The sequence below is a fragment of the Zootermopsis nevadensis genome, unplaced genomic scaffold (genome assembly GCF_977971745.1).
Source record: "Zootermopsis nevadensis isolate Lab colony 2312 unplaced genomic scaffold, Znev_1.0 Znev_ptg000003l, whole genome shotgun sequence".
NCBI classification, from domain to species: domain Eukaryota; kingdom Metazoa; phylum Arthropoda; class Insecta; order Blattodea; family Termopsidae; genus Zootermopsis; species Zootermopsis nevadensis.
Genome location: NW_028259135.1, coordinates 10,593,328 through 10,607,388, shown reverse-complemented (window position 1 = coordinate 10,607,388; position 14,061 = coordinate 10,593,328). Strand labels below are relative to the sequence as shown.

Below are 14,061 nucleotides of genomic sequence, written 5' to 3'. Positions count from 1 at the left end.
TAACTAAATAGTTGTTGCAGTGTATGTTAATATATATGGCAAGCAAGTTCGGTTTTTATAAACAATATATATCAACGTGTAATGTGTTTTTTGAAAACTTTAATATATTTTCTCTGTGCATGTTCAGTAGCTCCTGCCCTCTTCATTCGTGATCATATACTACACGGTTCTGAACATAAGCCACATAACAGAAAGTGTGTTCACAAGGAAATCATCTTACAAACCGCGTAAGAATGGTAATATAAAGAAAACAGCTTGAATTTCAACGGGTATTTTTCTAATATTTAACGGTAACAGACGATGAAATTGCAGGTTATGTACTGAAACCATTAATATGAGAATAAGACCTATTCAGAATGTATGTAGCTGTTATGCTTCCCGTGCATTTGAAGGCAATCTCCTATGAGGAAAGTTATTTAAGATGTGGGTTCTTTTGGAAATGTGAGTCAAATGAGCAACCTTCATTGTTCAATGGTCATGCATTTCGTCTCGAAGGTTCTGAAAGAAAAAAACGTAGGCGAAAATTATTATCCACTAATTCAAAGATTTGTACTATAAAGTGAGATCGGTATCGAGAGTTTCTTGGGGCTCTAGGCATGCACCCCTCCCCCTCAACCGACGCGCGGCAATGAAATCACAGGCGTACGTTTCAAATGGCCCCCAATCAATGCTCCCGAGATGGTAATTTCCACGCGGCCACACCCAACTAACGGCATCCCAAATTTGCACTGGCCTCATGTAGTAATTGATAGGACGGCCTCCGCTAATTTCGTAAAACCGTGAATTTAAATTACACGGCTGTGGTATTGACTTCATCTCGACAAGTGACCAGCTAGATAACTCTGCTAGTAGCGAAGGTCCAAGATCTGAGGGTCCAACATTCGCTGCCATATATTAGCCTCCTTCTTCATAACGCATTATGGGGTCTCATTGTGTAATATCCTAAACATGTTCACTGTGATTTTCGTTCTCCTTTCCACATTAAAATAATTTTTCCTTCTACGGCTGCCACAATTATTCTGTCCAAAACAAATTATCCCTTACCGACCAAACTCCTGCAACAAACTGCTCATAAAAACATTTGCACCTATTAAATATGACGTACAACTGGCTTTATAGCAAAGAAGAGATTAAAAGAACTTAATTAATGGTAAGATGCACGAATTAATAACTTGGACGATTTATTTTATGGATCGTTTTATTTAACAGTTATGCCAAAAGCGTGCTTCCTAAAATCACATCTATAATATTTTTGAACACGAAACGTTTCCAACCTTCATTTTTTTAAGAACGCCTCTACGGTTGTGTATACCTTGTTCATATAGCCGACTCCTACGGAATTGTGGGAAATGAACAGGCACCATAATCTGTTTGCTTTGTTCGCGGTAATGAGATGCGCATACATCCACTTCCGTTAATCAAACCACACCCCCGTCTCGTAGCAGCAAATTGATTTACATGAGAATTAACAATGAAATATCGAGTCATGTAGAAAAATTAAGAGATCGGTTGAAATATGGATTTGACTTTATAATGTTTAATGTATAAAATTAATGACTATGCTTTCTTTACGTTTTCACGATACGAAGCCATTACAAGTTGTTCTTATTACTATGTATGAAGTCATTTATTACAGGAAAAAAAAAGAGTGGTGGATTATTTGACGGCATTGTATCAATATACATGTATAAGGGAATAAGAAGATGGTAAACAATGCTTAACTAGAACAGGGCACAATTCAATCTAGAAGTGATGTGAACAATAGCAACATTGTTAAATCTAACCTCAACAATCGACACACCACAAAGCAAAGGTATTTTAACAATAATAACACGCCACTTCTGTGCGATAGCAAACGTTTGAAGCCTAAATACATGTAAAAGTTTAAGAATAAGATGGCGCACACGCGTCCAGATGGCTTTATCAATTAATAATATCGTACCTCGGTGAAGTCACAGCTAAAATTACTCAACGACTTTCTTTGTCAATGAAGAAGAGGCGACCAGGCAACTTCAAGAGCTTGACCTGGAAGGTTCAAGGTGATCACCTCGTTACGTTCTGCTACAGCGACGGCAGCAGCCAGATGGACACGGGTCCGCATTCTACTTGAACACGATCCGTGCTGCCTCCAACCGAATGGCCAAATGACGAACTAATTTACTGGCTTACAAAATAACCGGCTGACTGTTTAAGATAGTGCAACCAATTTCATTGCAGGAAAACATTTGACCCTATCCTCACTTCAATCACACACCTAATATCCATTTTAATAATATATCATGCATACAAAATTTTAGTTGGAAACCCAGAAGGCAAGAGACTACTCGCAAGACGAAGGCATAGATGACTCTCAAGGAAATAGATGTGGATTGAATTAATCTGGCCTCCAACCCAATTTTAATATTGTCCTCCCATCTGCGCCTGTCTTCCACGTGATTTCTTATCTTTAGGTTTCCCAGCTAACATTCTGCACGCATTTCTCATCTCCCCCCCATGCGCGCTACATGCCTCGCCCATCCTGTTCTCCTCGATCATCTTAATGTTTGGTGAAAAGTACAAATTACGGAGTCCCTCATTATGCAGTTTTCTTCGACGCCTGTCACTGCTGCTTCGTGTCTACTGCGTGTTAATTGCAGTTTCTCGTAACCATCTGACATCTAAGCATCGTCCAGAGTCTTTCAAGGACTTCCACTATGAACGCGTTCGATTTACTTGGCTGGGGGTGAGAAACACTTCTTTCGACCTATGGCCTGAAAGAATATTTACATTTAATTGGCGGATCACTGTTTAAAACTTACATACGTACGTTTAAAAAAAAACACCTTATTTTTACGGAATCTGTCACAGCAAACACTGTAGTTAGCTTTTCACAGTAACCATGGCAACTTCGTGTCTGACCGACTGTGACTTCATTTTGTCTACAAAACAGACCTATGTCTATGTGTCGTTTGATTCCCAGATTAAACAGAGATTATTTCTAAACCGTCATTAACCAAAAGATCTGAAACTGTGTGTTTTATTGGAAATCTGAACCAGGTTATTTTCTGTACATTCTTAATGGGATTTTGGAAAGAAATAACTTCACGTCTGTCGATCTGTCCGTACAGCGAAAATCGAGGAACCCCCCCCCCCCCCAACGAATTTTCGTGAACTGTAATATTGGGGGAGCTCTTTTTTTAAGTCTGGTTAAAAATCGGACAACAATAGAATTATATTTAACTAAGAACTCTTTGCTTTCCTGCTCGCATCTCCATTGTTGACTCGTTGAATATTTATCTGAGTGAAAAATCTTTCGAACAAAAATGTCTACAGAAGAATAAAACACTTTACATGCCGTATCCACTTTTACCGTAACTCTGATAGTTTTCGAGAAAAAGAGACAGTGAAATTAGACCCACGTAGTTTACTGAAACGTCCGTTTACATTTGTCGTTGAACCAAAAGTGGTTAAACATTTCTGCTTCGTATTCAGGAGGCACTAGGATCGATGCTCAGCCTGGACAATGTCTGATTGATGTTTTTCACAGATTTTCTCATATCCTCAAGGCAAATGTTAGTATAAACACACAACTGTTTCTTTATACATCCCGTACACATACAATTTATCACGTTAGGAACTTTTTTTTAAAAAAAAATTGTTATAAGAACAGAAATCAGGCAGTCCTTGATCTTTTAAACTCCACCTGTAACCCGAAGTTCACTGCATCTGTACCAGAATGATGATAAATGCCGGGTGGTCCACCTTTCCGTACAGCCTCCATGATTTCTGTTTAACCATTGAAGGTTTTATCCGTACGAAAAATTGGACAGCCAAGTAGTAACTAATCCAATTATATATTGGGCTATTTGTCTCCCACCGTTGTCCAACCTGCTCTTACAACAATGAACGAGGTTATGTAACAGGATCCAGGCTTAATTCATGCCTGTCTGTGAATGGATCATTACGCATGCTCACAGCAACTATATATTTCCAAATACACGCAAGCCATATTTTGCCCTATGAATCCAAAGTTAATCTGAATAATATTTAATAATCCAGTCCGTACCGCAAAGAAAACACAACACTTCACCAATACAAAGATCAGGTGTTCTATCACGTGTAAGTAAATAGTCGCATTTTACTCCGAGAAACAAACGACTGATACACCGATTTGATGTAATGGAACCCAACAATGACTCAGCTCGAAACAAGATGGCGTTTCATCTCCAAGGCCGAACACGATAAATCATATTCGACCTGACCTTTACAAGTAATTAGCATCTTAATTACTCGAGATACATTCGACTCCACTTCCATTCGGTTTCACAGCGTGTAGTCTGCTTCGAAAAAAGTGGACCAACTTTGTTTAATTTTTAAATGCAGTTAACACATTGTTAATGAATGAAATGTGATTCCATAGAGGCCTATTCTGTCCGAGCCCCTCAAATAATTTTTTCTAAGGACTTCTTCAGAGTACGTGAACTTTCCTTCTACCTGAAGAAGGAGTCTGAGGCAGTCTCCGAAACGTTGCGTATATTTGTTATTCAGAAAATTGTGGATGTCTAAAGAAAAAGTCCCCTACAACAATGCGTATTTTGATCAAATTTAATGTCTCTCGTGTGGAGTATGAAACAATGACTATTTAAGCATTTACTATATTTTATTTTTTATGTATTTTTTATATTATTCTCGTTTCGAACAGATGCCATTCAAGCTTGAGTCGCGTTTCACAGTTTCGTCTTCAGTTCTTTTGACGTCGACTTCCATCTGCATATGTTACAGCTTACTTCGTCCGAAGAAGGTCGCACAACTGATAATTATTCAGGAGAACATTTCTTTGTATTTTCCTCATATTTTAATTTAAAATATGTGTTGTTGTGCAACGGTTGGTAGATTTACGTGCTGATGTCATTTTTGTGTGACGCACGTCGTCGGATTGCGCGCGATACGCCGATGGCAAATGTGGCCTTTCATTCTGATTCCAAGTTTCTTCGGAACAATTTATTGTCTTCTACATTAAGGTCATTCCATTACGGACTGTTTTTGTTTTGAGTGGATCCTATTTACAAAACAAACATTACGTGATTTTACATTATTATTGCACTTAACAGAAACATTTCTCAGGAACCATGAAGGTCATTAGCCAATTCCTTTTCAACATGAGAAAGTTATATCTTATGCAACTTCCACAGGCGTTCTTTACAGAATTAAAGCCATATTATGTGCTATCACATTGTTTGAATGCCCTGGCGTAATGTGCATTTAAGACTATTTGATTATTCTCACTGAAATCTTTTACGACGGTCATTTGGAACACCCAGATCGAACGCCATAAGGCGGTCGCGGGGGGAGGACAACGAACATATTACTCCAATTAGTTTCACAGCAACATTTTGTCTGGTAAGACGATGATAATTCTTCACGTGTAAAGTCATGCTGGTACTTAACCGTGGAACGGTATTTTTTGACGTAAATACGTCTATATTTTAGGGTCAGTGTCATTCGGCAAAAATGTGTTACGAAAATGGGAAACGAAAAAGTGTAACTTCATTGTCATTTTACCTAGGAAACCTCATCTGTTTACTCAGCATTGTTGTTACCTATAAAACATTACATTATCTTACCTTACATTACCTTACATTACATTACTTAATATTACATTCAGCTACCACAGACCCATCTTAAGCGTAACTAATTCAAGTTAAATAAGCAATGTCTTAATCAAACTTTACGCAATTGTAAAGCATGTATAAAGGAAATATTTAGAATAAAGCCAATATATAAACTTCCTTTCCGTATAGACGTATTTACGTCAAATTCTCCGGAACCATAGTTCCACTGACAACTTTTTTGTAGTTTCAGAGAAAACAGGATACTATTTATCTATTAACTGGAAACAAGAAACGATTCGAAATTCTATCAATGACTAGGCCTACAGATCAGTCTATAATTGCACATTTCTTACATTTTTCTCGTAATTTTATCAGCCACTTCTCAGTAATCAAAGAAAAATAATAAGCAGTCATAGTTCCATTAATTCATTCAATCAAGGTCCACTGAAAATGACCATAAATCGTCTATCAAGCATAAATGAATGGAGAAGAAAATAAAAATGCGCATGTAATAACCTGAATAGGTTTGTGCGATTAACACAAATCATAATGATTCTCTTCGCGTCTTGTCGTATAAATGAGCAGAATAACAAAACAATTCTAGTTGTGCAGCTGTGATGATCATTATAAACCGGTCCTGTACAAAGCCTGCTGACATTAACGTAATGTCAGTGTTATTCAACACGCGGTTCGCGGTCTGAAATGTCACCGCCCGTATACTGAATATGTTCTGCATGAAGTCTAAAAGGAATGTCAAGTTGTAGGACGAAATTAAACCGGAAATAACGCTGGCAGAGAAGGAACCAAGCTCGTATAAATAATATTTAAGAATTCGGCCCGTACCACGAAGAAAACACAACTCTTCACCATTACAAAGATCAACTGGTTGACGCTGTTTAAGGAAATAATCGCTGTTTATAGTAAGAATCATAGTTCGTCTAAATAATATTTAAGAATTCGGCCCGTACCGCGAAGAAAACACAACTCTTCACCATTACAAAGATCAACTGGTTAACGCTGTTTAAGGAAATGATCGCACAGTTACTGATAGCCTACTGAATTTTGAAGTGGGATAAAATGAATTATAACCAATATTTCAAGAACAGCGCATTGTTAGTCTGAATATTAAGTGCTACGTAACCAACCTAACGTCTTTAAGAAGCAGAAATATCTCCATCGTAACTTGCGGAAGCAAGTCCGTAATTGTTTTCATGACATGCTTTATTGATCAGACCGGTTCCGGAACTCTTGTAATGCAGTAGGCCTTGGAATGGAATCAACTTCTTGTCCAGATTCTTAATTTTTAAGAAACAGTTAATAAAACCTTCCAACGACAGCTTTCAATTCGCCACGAAGTTGATTCTTGTACAGACATCTGACCCCGTTTACATAACTTACGTAGCATAAAATCACATCAAACAAAATGGCAATGAAACAAATGCGACTCTCCGCAAGAATTGTATCGACTTTCTCCACGAGTCAACAGGACAAGATATCGATTACGCCAACAGAAGAGTAGAGGAAGAAGGGGCTATATCAGAAGTAGTGGTCGTTTAGGAGAACTTCACCACACTTGGAACTGTTTCATTTCCAATGTAGTCATTATCACGATGTTTAAGGCTGGTTCTAGACTGGACCACGTTTCTCTCCTAAGAAACTTTGGGCAAATTGCCCTGTTTTCATTTAACTTTTAAGCCGAGAGGCAAATATGTGAACTAGCTTCTCCAAAAATCAGTAATTCATTTTGTATTTATTGGTCTCGTATCATTCTCAGTATAAACAGCGTTAACCTATTAAACTTTGTAATGGTAAAGCGCTGTTTTTTCTTTGCGGTACGGACTGAATTCTTAAATGTTATTTATATGAGCTTTGGTTTCAAAGGGTCAGATTTTACATGAAGTAGAAACATTTCAGATATGTTCCACGTTATAATTTGAAATGATTTATTTTTATTATTACCAGCATCGCATATATGCAAACTTCTGAGATGGAGGCGAGACTATTTCTATTTATCTCAGTATCCGGACACACTTTATCCTATTTTTTCTCAATGGTACGTAAGGTGATGGGTTGTTAGCCCCTCGCCAAACCACCGACCAAGGGGACCACCCCTTATCTGCTGTCCGCAACTGCTTATTGAGTATATTCGCTGCTACCCTCCATATCTGGAGACCTTCTCTTGTATCCACAACTCAAGAGTGTTACATCGCAACAGAAGTCTACAACGAGACTACGTTCCAGGTGTGTTAGAAGTCTGACGTTTATGTTTGCTTTAGGCAGCGATAAAATACAGATGGTGTAATTTAATTTTAAAGGCAAAGGGGCAAGTCGATTATGTAATGATAACTTAGCTGGCGAAACCTGGCAAAATGTCAACACGAAAGCTAAACATCTCACTCGTATTTTACGAGAAGGCGTCACGAGTTTCGTTGTATTTAGTGATGCACTTTCACGTGTGTGGGTGCGACACGTGTCATTAACAATTCGGGTTGCACGTATCCTACGCACCAAAAGATCGTCTTTGGATTATCGAGTGTTATTGCCAGTCTGAGAACAGGTCTGCGGGCTTTTATGTGTTCTAGCCAAGTTTTGTTTAACTCTCCTTTGATTTTTCCTATTTTAAACACTTGGTGGATTAATTATTCTTCAGATTTAACATCTGTAATGCTTTTTACCCCCCTCTGAATGTAAATATTTTTCTTTTCGAACTTAAGATTTTAATTGCTTCTGAGTAGAGACCTCTTATTCTTACTGATTTTAGACTATCTCTATACAAAATATTCATTGTAGAGAGAGTTTTCTAGACAGCGCAACCGTGAAGTGAAATTACCCCGTATGTGTGGGAACGAGCTTACCGGAGGATCACCCAACTTCCGTCAGAGTGCGCAATATAAGAAAAATAATCTTCCCTGTACTGTAGCCGGGACAAATCTGTGGGTTCCACGTTATCCACACTATTCACATTTTTACCCAGCGGAAGTACTTTATAGCTCTGTCTCAGGTCATTTATCATGAATGTCTTTGATTAACATAATAATTTCGTCTGTTTCACGCCTACTAGCAAAGTAGTTATGTAGGCGAAACGTACAGTTTGACCCCGGCGACTGTACATTTATACGTACGTTCGGTACGTGTAATAGTGACTCATGTTACGATACAAATTGTATCAACTACAGTGGATGACTGCCTATCCGGAAGGAAACAATGAATGGATCTATTGTGAATGAGACCTCTAAGTTTCGCGTTACTGTCATGTCAGCAGACTTGTTCGTGTTATAAAGTCAACAAGTCTGAATGGGCGAACGAAATACTACGAATACCACGTGATTACGTAGTAAGAAAATACTGGAAGAAATGTCTTAATCATTATTCGGAGAACGATAGAAATAAAGTAGAAAAATACTTTTCTAAATGCTGCATACTGCTGAATGGGAGAAGTTGGTTAATTCATTCTTACACTGAACTGTCTGAGACATGAGCTATTAACTACATGGACATTATCACCGTCCAGATAATCATACAACTGCCAGATACTTTCCAACCAAACTACACGTAGCCTCGTTTCAGAATTAAGTGTCGTATTTTTTTTCTGAACGCGCGAGTAATCTTGCCGGGTCGGTTTGCGTCATCTTAACTTGAATGCGGTTCTGGTGAACAAATTTTGCGACCGGCTGAGTGCGTTCTGTAAGGCAGTTCTTATGTTAATTACCAGATTTTTGGAGTGACCTCAGTATTATTGAAAGGAAATTCGACAAATGTTTACATCGCTTATAAATTTTCTCAGTTTTGCCATCTCCTCGGTGAAACAAACAGCAATGGACTTATCAGTGTTCATATGCTGTCAATATTTTCCAAGGGACAGAAAACATCTTCACCACGATCAGTGGCGGCCCGACCATAAGAGCTGCAGAATCCGCTATAATTTTTCAAAAATTGATTTTTTTTGTGTTTATATAATTTGTAAAACTTTATTTCCTTTATATAATTATTTTAATATTGCCCAGAGTAGTGTCAGAGAAGTCCTGGAGACGTTATGCGCGAATTTCTTTGTCATGGAGAATTGCTGGGGAAATCCTGAAGAAGTCCTGGAAGGTTGTTTGGAAGTCCTTAAGCGGTGGTGGGTTTGATCCCATGAGAGTCGGATATTTTTGGATTCGTTGAAGTTTGATTGGGATAAGTTACATTGGATTACGTTGCGTTTTGGGGTAGGTTAGGTTAGTTTAGGTTTAATTAGTTAAGGTAAGGGTAGGTCGTTTAGTTTAGGATTGACAAAGTTGTGTTTTGCGATGGGTTATGTTGTGTCCTGGAGAATTTCTAGCGTGTTCATCGGGTGATCGTGAGGATGTGCTGGAGAATTCCTGGAAAGTCCTGGAGAAATCCTTGATAATTCCTACAGTAGTGCCGGAGATGTAATGGAGAGGTTATGCGGAAGTTCATTGGTTATGGAGAAGTGCTGGAGGAATCCTGGAGACGGTGCGACACTGAATGATTTCAGCATTAACCCGATTAGACGTAGAATACGCAATGCGCAAGTTCTGTTTGTCGACTTTTGTCTAACAAGATAAATATGTTTACTTTCTGGTCTGATGTCTGTGAATAAATAATCGACAAAAATTTGCATATGTCATTTATGCAGAAAGGTTGTCAATTCTCTAAGCGAAATTTCAATGAAAGAATTTTGTGTGCGTGTTTGGAAGTGCCGTAGTTGTTACTGGACATGTTTGTTTTTTTACAACAATGGGTTATTAGAATTTTCCATAGTTGAAATTTTGTACAAATATAGGTCACTAATCTGTATAATTTGTAATTCATGACTTTCACTTGTACTTCTATTCAGATGCGAGTATTTCAAGCGAACCCATTGTCATAATTTGTTCCTAGAACTTCTTACTGAACCTAAATCTTACTCAGTAAGCGTGGCTGTCTGTCTTAAAATTCGACGTCAGTCAGGAGATGTTATCTGAAGCACTGAAGAATTCTTGTTGACAATGACCATACAAAGAGGAAGGGTCGTGTTGCTATGGCAACAACACGCTGTTAACACAGAACAGTTGAAGAACAAAAGGCAGATTCGATAAATTCCGACTAAAGATGGTTCTGCCATCTTCTCGTAATATTCATAAGCATGCACACGTTTGTGTTATGTGCTGTTAGGGCCAAATTTGGAATCACTAGAATAAAAACCAATAAAAAAACGATATAATTCGGTTGTGTATTGTTATTTAAAGTTTGTTTTGCCTATCTGCGAATGAGTAATATTTAACCAATCAACACAGTTATATTGTTTTGAGAAAATTCATTTTTGATTTCAGTTTCCAGACAAGGCCCTATACCATGTTATTTATGAATTAAGTGCTTAATTATAGAATTATATTCATATTCCGCTTAGATTTGTTGCTTCGACGACCAATTCGGTGTACGTGTTACCAAGGTCCATTGTTAGTGCACAAACGAACTGTTATTTTGACCGTTTCCTTGACAGTAACAATAATGAAGGTAAAGTTTAATAATAGTATTATGTCGTCCATTATTGCAGCAAAACCTCACTGACCCTGTGAAGGCGAACGAGCGAGACAGAGAGGAAAAAAAGTGTGATAGTAGCGATACTGTGTTGCTGGAGGGGGCATGAATTTTGATTTGAAGCCACAAAACAGCTTGGAAAGAAACAAAGTTGGCCACCATGCTTCCCTGTCGACACAGCGTATTTCGTCCTCCGCCTTCGCCGATATCGTGCGGCAATTTCAGGGCAACTCGTCCCCCGTCGGAGGCCACCCGCGGTTCGGTCGGCAGGTTTATCATCAACTGAAAATAACTTCGACAATTTATTTACATCATGACTGAGGAAGGCGTTGACCTCAGGTTGGCAGCCTGGAGATCAAGATTCAAAAGGTTTCATTGGCGCATGAAACTTACATTTAAAATATTCTCTACAGAACGATAATTTTTTTTCGGATGGAGTATTTTCTGTCAAATATCTCGAGTTTTATTTTTTGAATCGATTATAGCCTCATTGAAACTGAGAAATGCGTAAATAACAGCAATCTAAATATCTAGAGGGAAAATATCACTTTGATGACCTTGACATAGATGGCAGTATGATATTAAAATTGATATTAAAATGGATATTAGAGACGGATTTGGACTGGATTCACGTGTTCTAGGACAAGGACCATCTTGTGACCACGGAAAGAATTTCAGGTTCCATAAAAGCCGGGTAATCTTTTTGCCCAGCTGAGTGACTATCAGCTGCATGAAGTAGGGGACACTTTTATTCACTTCGTGCTTTGCCTTCCGACTCCAGCCATTCGGAAAACGTCGAAGAACGTAACCACGCGTACGTGGTCCTTCGGCCGTACAGACGCTACTTGGTAGGTGAAAATGTCACGTGACATAAAACCCGAAGAAAGTAAAGAAAATTGTTCGTCCAGTAATTAGTAGTATTTCCTTTCAGGGAGCATCCCAATTGGCTGACACCGCCCACAAACCAAAGTTCTGTAAATTCGCGTCCCGAGAAGTGCTAATTGCTGTTGGAGGCGGTCGAGACAATGGAAGCGACTGTTGGAGCACACCCTCGACAGAAACGACGACCGGGAGGGCCACTCGAGAGTGGTCAAACACACGCCTGAATGTACATTCGGCCCACGCATGGAATCAGCCCCCTCCCCCACCGCTACTGTGCGGCAGCCATGGAGCACACTCCTTGCCAAGCTGATGGTCGCTCAGATAGTAAAAAAAAATCCGGTTTTTTTATTGTACCCGAAGGTTCATTGCCATGTTCACGAGAGCCCGCAACTACGACTTGTTCAGAGTCAGGCAACTAACTACAGCCCACATCCTATCTAAGATCTGGGACATGTAGCACGCGCTAGGCGAAGGATAAGTGTTTGGAACGCATTGACTGGGAAAAAAATTGAAGTCACTTTGAAAACGGGGGCATGTAGCGCGCATGGATGGGACAAGAGGTGTGCACCGGGTATTGGTTGGGAAGCCTGAGGGGAACAGACCGCTGGGGAGACCTAGACGTAGATGGGAGGATAATCTCAGGCGGGATCTATGGGAGATAGGAGTTGAAAGAAACTGGATTTTGTTGGCCCAGGACAGGGTCCGGTGGAGGGCTTTGGTTAATTCGGTGATGAACCTTCGAGTTCCGTAAGCCATCTGGTTGGTTGGGTCCACTATTTGGGAAGCCTGAGGGGAAGAGACCGCTGGGGAGACCTAGACGTAGATGGGAGGATAATCTCAGGCGGGATCTATGGGAGATAGGAGTTGAAAGAAACTGGATTTTGTTGGCCCAGGACAGGGTCCGGTGGAGGGCTTTGGTTAATTCGGTGATGAACCTTCGAGTTCCGTAAGCCATCTGGTTGGTTGGGTCCACTATTTGGGAAGCCTGAGGGGAAGAGACCGCTGGGGAGACCTAGACGTAGATGGGAGGATAATCTCAGGCGGGATCTATGGGAGATAGGAGTTGAAAGAAACTGGATTTTGTTGGCCCAGGACAAGGACTGGTCGAGGGCTTTGGTTAATTCGGTGATAAACCTGGTTCCGTAAGCCATCTAGTTAGTTAGTTAGTCTTTGAGAAATAGAGTGTGAACGCGTGAACTGAATTCTGCTGTCTCAATAGGGGACTTTTCTTCTTCTTCTTCTTCCGAGACTGTGGATTCTGTGGAAGCAAGGAAATTCTTATCAGTAAACTTTCGAAGAAAACTTCTCATGTTTGTCATAACTCTCCATGTTTCTTTTCGCGCCGATAAATTACTGTCTGTTGCGAGGCATGTCAACATTCTCCAGCAAAATTTCGTTGAATTGCTGATAAATAATCCAACAGGCTGGAATTTGCTTTCGTCTACCCTAAAAATACTGGTGCATATGGACTCCGAATTTTGTGTAGATCTTAACGAGCCCGTTAGTTTCGTTCGCAAACATCACAGAATAAAACCGAGGCACTTCTCACGCATGCGCGTCTCTTATTACCACCTACCACGAAGGAAATGAGGTCCATATTTTTCTCGCAATTATCACCATAGCTCGAAAACTGGGAGTCGTCCTCTGCCGTGAGGTGAGATCCTCTTTCTTTTCTTACTTTGGGGTCCCTCTGGTTAATTATCAAGTTCCCGCTGGGATTCTACGATGCATCACCTGGAGATAAATGTCACGAAGTCCCTAACAATTCAGTCCGTGGCTGCGTGGGTCAGCTGAGGTCAAATGTAACATAAATAAACGCGGCGACATGAGACCTCTTGACCTCATTTTAACCTAGTCATCGCTTGGTCGTGTAATTATAGAATGAATAAAATATCCATTTGTTTTGTTTGGGGAACGAGGCACACAGCTTAATTAGGAAGGGTTGTGTTGCTTGTCGGAGGGGGGGGGGGGTTGGTGTGGGGCTCACCCGAGCACAGATGAAACAAGAGTTCTTCTTGATACTGATTGTTGCCCAGCTGGTCAAGATATTCGCTGCCTTAATCAAAAG

The 14,061-nt window shown here is 39.8% G+C and overlaps 2 protein-coding genes across 2 annotated transcripts in view; both read right to left on the bottom strand.

Moving 5' to 3' along the window:
- Positions 1-14,061, bottom strand: part of LOC110836259 (inositol polyphosphate-4-phosphatase type I A) — a 59,116-nt gene that overhangs the window by 37,019 nt on the left and 8,036 nt on the right. The window lies entirely within an intron of this gene.
- Positions 10,785-14,061, bottom strand: part of LOC110836235 (uncharacterized) — a 91,981-nt gene continuing 88,704 nt past the window's right edge. Inside the window, exon 5 of the transcript XR_015533561.1 lies at positions 10,785-11,393. The gene's annotated coding sequence lies outside the window, so the exon portion shown is untranslated. The remainder of the gene's footprint in view (positions 11,394-14,061) is intronic.